Below are 6374 nucleotides of genomic sequence, written 5' to 3'. Positions count from 1 at the left end.
CCAGTTTAGTCCGATCATGATCGATCTACGACGAAATAAAACCGGGCAAACAACTTTCCCAGGAAGGCTGATTCCGAGCCAAATCAGGTACCAAAAATTGCGAACACTTCTGGAAACCGGAACAACTGCTGCATGTCCCAGTGTCTTCGGTTGTACCTAGGCGCTAATGCCAGCGAGCCGATCGATCAGTCGCATGGCATAGCCGTAGCATAGCATAGCATAGTGCACACACCGCTGCCGGATCGGTTGAAATATGCACGCGGTTTCTCGTCCCCCGACGCCACACTCCACACAACCCGGTCGGTGCATAACGCCGCACCTGCCCTTGTTAAATGTATATAAACTTATGTTTCCAAGATTACAACATTCAGTTGATTTTTGAAATTCTCGCCACTTATTTTCGATGTCATTTGCGAAAACGACACCGGACTGATCGAACGTTTCGATGTGCGCCGAGATTAAGTCAAATCTATATACGAAACTGCAGTAGGCTAAAGACGACGCGTCGCCATAGCGTTCGTGTGAGCAGGAGCGGCGACAGGCGCGAGCGAGAGGTTGCACCGTGTGACATTCTCCGCAAAACCGAACCGAAGCACTTATGTACTGCTAGAGGCTATAGAGACCACTAAACGCCAGAAGAAAATCTCGGCCGGCTGGAGCTGCAAATCAAGCAAGTCTCGTTTGGAAATTTACACCCAATCGTTCTGCTTAGTCTGTTCTGATCGGTCGAGAAGTACGGGCCGTGGATCGCGCGTGAGTCTCGTCTTGAATTGCGAAAGAAGAACCAACCACATACTCAACCAGTGTCAGTTGACCGAGTTGCCGAAAATAAAAAAAAAGGTGAGCCACCCACCCAGGTGAATAGGGATATTACAGGAAACAGGTCTTGGTCCCTGCCGTGGCCAATGTCAAGTTCGGTGCTCAGTGAATGCTGTCAGGAAACGAAAAGAAAACAGAAAATGGGACACGAATTTCTTGCGAAACCGTTGAGAAGCACCCCGTAAAACGCGAGTGAATAATTATTACAAACGATCGTTGGTGAAAGGACTATTCGGGGCTGAGCTGAAGAACAAAAAAAAATCTTATCTATTGGAGAGCGCGCGAACCTTGGAAAACTAAACGAGCGGCATTCCTTCGGTTTTGGTAATGTGAGGTAGAAAAAAAAATTGGCTCAAGTCCTTCTCTGGGCATGTCTTCGGAACGGGTGTGCCGTCGATTGCACCGGATAGTTTGGTGTCAATACGAGCTTTCGTTTCAGCTTGCGGTTTGTGATTCGGCTGATGAAAACCGAACGTAATGAGAGAATTTTTTTTCATCAGCATGCTATTTCTAGAACTGTGGTACACTTGAATGGTTTCAGAAACGAAAATATCTCCAATTCATTCGTTGTGACCGTTCATTGATTTGGCAGCTCGTATTCAAAGTTTTCTAATCAGTCATTGGGAATAAAATGAATTGCATTTTTTTAATTTATACCTACTGATTGTGGAAGTGCTTCTAAAAGAACAGTATAACTGCAGTAACTAATGAGCAAAGTAATTAACTTGGTCTTACAGCTTTGAGCAGGACCGGAGCTTAGATTTCAAACGTAATCAATTTACTTCCACTGACCTTAATAGAAATACGTACTTCACTTACTTTAAATGTCTGTTTATGTTTCAACACTGTGACTTTTTAGCCGTATGATTTACGGTATTTGGTTTTTATCATTAAGACAGTATTTACATCCGTAGTTCTTATTAGTGGCTTTCTCGGTCTAACATGTAAGGCAGACGATAAATTTGTTAAATTGTCCGACGTTTCGGCCGTTTTTGATGGCCTTTTTCAAGTAGAACGTAAAATTTGGGTGTACGAAATTTTAAGAATGAAATGAAATTGGATACTTCGAAACTATTTTCTTATGAGAAAATAAGAACGACGTTTAGAAAAGACGAGAAAGTGATAGCACAGATGTTTATGAATAATCCTGTCTAGCACCTACGGGAAGTCAAGATTGTATTCGCCAGAAAATAAGATTATTCATGTCAACATGGTCAGGTGATGTTTACAACAAGTCATACTGCGATATCGTTCTACAATTCAAAACCTTTGCTTGAATCATTTAGTACTCAGGTACTCAGGGTTGGGAAAATCAAGATAAAAAAATCGTCCAATTGAGATCACTGCCGAAGAAGATCGTTTGTGATCTTTACCAATAAATATCACTACTGATGTGATCTTTTTAAGATCAGTTGATCAGTGATCTATAAATCACATCGATCAAAATCGGTACTGATCTTTCGTCGCACAAAATCGGTAGTGATTTTGAGCTAAAATGATTCTTGATTCAAGTGAGATAAATCATTGGATGATTTGATCAGCTCTGATAGTTATGGAAGAAACTCACATATGATCAGGATCAGACATTGATCTACGTCTGAAATCGTTGGTCCTGGGGAGTGTGAAAAACTTGAAGAATAATCTTTTATTGGGGGAGAGTGTTCGGTTACCGGCACCCTTTTCTTTTAAGCTTATAACTTCTAACTAAGTGCACATTATGCGGACATTTATACATCAATGGAAAGCAAAAGTCCCTAGCTAACAACTGAATAGGAAACTAAGTGGATCAATCGATTGAAAAAAAAATTATTATCAATTTAGTAAAGTGATAAATTTTGGCCATTTCAAAATAGGTGTTCGGCTACCGGCACTCCAAGAAAATTCACAAAAAATGGAAAAATATACGTAAAAACTGCAATTATTCTTCAAATTATTATTCAAAGAAAAAACGGAATCAAGGCGATTTTCGGAGGCGTTTTGAACAAAAGTCTTCATTGTCTGATGGTGACTTCGCCTTGGCTCTCTTGGCCGAAGATTTGTATGGTGCCGCCTTTGGTGTTGATTTGGTCGGTCTTCCACCGGCTTCGCAGAATTGAATACGTTGCTGCAGTCGAATTAATTGGCTTTTATCCACTAAGCAAAGCATTATTCAGTGCATTAAAGTTAATTTTTCTTGACTTTGAAGATTTGTTTGGAGTCGCCATGGTTAACAGAATTAGAGAACCAAAGTTTTATATGACGAATGTATTGAAGCTGTCAATTTGTCACTAAGAAATTTGATAATTTACAGACAAATTTGCAGACTTGGCATCTCTGTATATCACTAACAATTTTTCACGATTTGTCGAAAAAATGGGGTACCGGTAACTAAACACCTTGGGGGTAGACATGACGAAAAAAAACTTCGGTTGCGAAAATTTAGATAGCATCCGGTATTAAATCAAGAAATAGATCGATTTCTCCTCATAAACATTCAATCCACTCACCTTTTCGATTGATGCTTTTCAATTTATAATACTATGAAAAAAGTCATGAATACCTTTGTGTTGATTTTCACGCAATTAAAATTTGTTTTGAGCGCAGCAAAGAGTACAAGCGTCTGTTTGTTTTGGCATTCGGCACAAAAAGAACGTGCTGCTATTGCACACACGTCACATTGGTCGGAATGACGCTATCTGCTGTCTGTCAAAAGTTACGGTGGGATGCCGGCCACCGAACACTGCCGACAAAGGAACATCTTCCCCTATTCAAATACATTTATTTTTATAAAAGCATCGTTTTTTTCTAAATTGTAAAACAGTTTTTCTTCGGGAAACTGTTTCATTTATCATCTCTCCAACTTTATAAAACATTTATTAGTTTCCTTGTAACTTAACGTTTTTTGTGATATAAAATTTAAAAAAAATCGTTCGGTAAAATAACTGAGAATTTTGAAAAATAAACTTTATTATTGATTTCACGAAAATTTGAAGATTTTTTTTTCAGTGTATATTTTTTTCGAAAGTTCAATTGATTACCTCCAACTTCTGCTTAGACATATTTTTTTTCATGTTGATTTCTAATTATAATTGTTTCAAATTAATGTGACTAAAACACATACACCCTTTTCAAAAATAAGTCTTGAGTGAAAAAAATCTTAAGACCAGTGAAAAATACTTCATTTACTATACCGATCACAAATGTAAAGTCTCATGCATATCCAAAGGGGTCGTTCCAGAATTTTGCCATTCCTGGACGATTTGGTGTGGAATTGCTCATAAGTTCTCGTTTGGTGCATCCCCTGTTCGATTTCGCAAACGGTTGTTTGATCCGCACTAAAATAAATACTAAATTACTAGAAATGAATGCTAGATAAAGTTCTATGAAAAAAATTAGTTTGGATCGCAATCACATTGATATTGCTATTTTGACAGCATTCACTACGCAGTACGCAATGCAAAATTAGAAAGAAAAATTTCGCGTTACATAGTGATTATAACGACAAATCACTCAGTTTTGCTTCCAGCTGGTTAACGCTATTTGACATGAATTTTATTTATAGAAGTAATAGGAGAGCAGGGTTTGGCAGTATTAAACACACAACAAGCGCAACGTTTGAAAGACAAATTTGAAGTGGCGTAGTAAAATCCTGCAAACCTGTTACTTCTGTGCATGACTTGCTTTGTGATTGAACAGGTTTTTACTATAATTATAAATATTATTATAGTATATGCGATAGTTTTTTTCACTACAATCGAGGACAATAACTCTTAATCTATTAATCACAATACATGTGTTAATATTATTTGCTAGTTTTATTGATATTAATCCGCCAACATGGTATTTGAGTCCTCCTTTACATAAGTCTCATTGTCAATCAAAACGCATGCATCCGGACACTGCAAAAAACGCGAAAACTATTTCCGGGCCCATCGCTGCTGCTCGCTTCTTCTGTTATACACTTTCTTTCAAGATTTTCTGCTTCTTGTAGTTCTTCAGGTGATTTCGCCTCTTGATACGCTTTATCATTCCGACACTCGTTCCTGCTTTTTTAGCCAAATCACGTATTGACATTGATTTGTTCTTCCTGATAAGAGATACCACTTTCTGGTCTAGTTTTCGAGTTGAAAGAACCGGGTTTTCTGGCTCTTCCTGGTAGCTCATCCAAAGAATAGTGTTCCCTAAACTTATTAATGATGGTTTTACCACTGGCATGATGAATTCCAAACCGCTTCGCCAATTTTCGCATAGTAATACCCTTCTCACTTAGCCATGTATCCAGAACCTTAATTTCAACTTCCTTTTCAATACGCGACATTTTGAAAACGCAGAATTTCAACCGCACAAACAAGTAAACAAACGAAAGCTGACAACCAAACGCACAGCATGCTGTGATCTGAGCATAAAAAAACCATCACAAATACACGCGTACAACACAAATGTATGTGGATAGCTTATTTTCGATACACTCCTTATAGTATACCATTGAAAAATTCGTTCGAATTGATCTACGTTTTCACGAGCCATTCACTGTTTGCTATAATAATGTCATCCACGACCGTTCTGGGCAGAACGAACTATCACACTAAAATGAATCTATGAATATATGCGTCGACCAGGGTCTGTAGTTTTTAGGAGAAAAATCTGTAAATCTGTATCGGGGGTTCAACAATCTGTATTGAAAATCTGTATATGACAATAATAAGAAATCGATTGTGCTTCGTCTTTGGAACCCAACATTAAAGCCACCAAAACATTTTTTCATCTGAGTTTTGTGATGTTGTAGATAAATAAACGTTTGAAATGATTTTTCCGCTTCGTTTATTGAATATAATGTATTTGCCAATCTTTCTTTTTTGCCATTTTATCAGAAGAAATTTTTGAAAGCATAGGGAATTACACTAATTGCAAGAAAAAGTCAACATAGAAAAATCTTCAATAGCAGACCATTTGTTATATTTTATATAAGTTTCACCCTCTTTTTGGAATCAACATAAAATAAGGCTGGTTTTACTTCGAGAAAAAGCAGTACAGGTTATAATTCAGTTTTTAAATCGCGCTCTAAAAAATCTGTAGAATCTGTATTTCTGTCCGAAAATCTGTAATCTGCACATTCAGAATCTTGGTCACAAATTTATCTGAAAAATCTTTAAAATACAGATTAATCTGTATATCTGGTAACCCTGGCGCCGACACATTACTTAGCTGAGTAAACGGTTGACTGTAAGCGAAGCAAGCAGTTTGACCGTAGAGCGAGTGGATGACGAAACTAAAAGTTACATTCATTGGCTTGTTGGATGGTCGCTTTTGCACTGATTGCGGTGTGTGGATGTTATTTTCCGTCTGCTGCCCACCGTGTTCGCTTGAGTATATTGAAAACCAATTAGATACTGATTTTGAACTAGTAGGCCAATTTACAACTATCGGCGATAGATTTTTCGGACCTAATTTGAATCGCTTGTATCTCGGTGATTTTTTGATGGATTTGCCACATTCAACTTGATTCGTAACCCTTACTTCAGTATCGTACGCTTAAAAATGGATTGATTTGTCGATGTGGTCGTGTTCATACTGTG

General features: G+C 37.8%; 1 protein-coding gene across 1 annotated transcript in view; it reads left to right on the top strand.

The window, feature by feature from the left end:
• Positions 1-409: 409 nt before the first annotated feature.
• LOC131431464 (protein takeout) overlaps positions 410-6374 on the top strand; it is a 25353-nt gene continuing 19388 nt past the window's right edge. Inside the window, exon 1 of the mRNA XM_058597192.1 lies at positions 410-840. The gene's annotated coding sequence lies outside the window, so the exon portion shown is untranslated. The remainder of the gene's footprint in view (positions 841-6374) is intronic.

This window comes from Malaya genurostris, chromosome 2 (genome assembly GCF_030247185.1).
Source record: "Malaya genurostris strain Urasoe2022 chromosome 2, Malgen_1.1, whole genome shotgun sequence".
NCBI classification, from domain to species: domain Eukaryota; kingdom Metazoa; phylum Arthropoda; class Insecta; order Diptera; family Culicidae; genus Malaya; species Malaya genurostris.
Note: the sequence above shows the minus strand (reverse complement) of the source record. Positions and strands in the feature narration are given on the sequence as shown.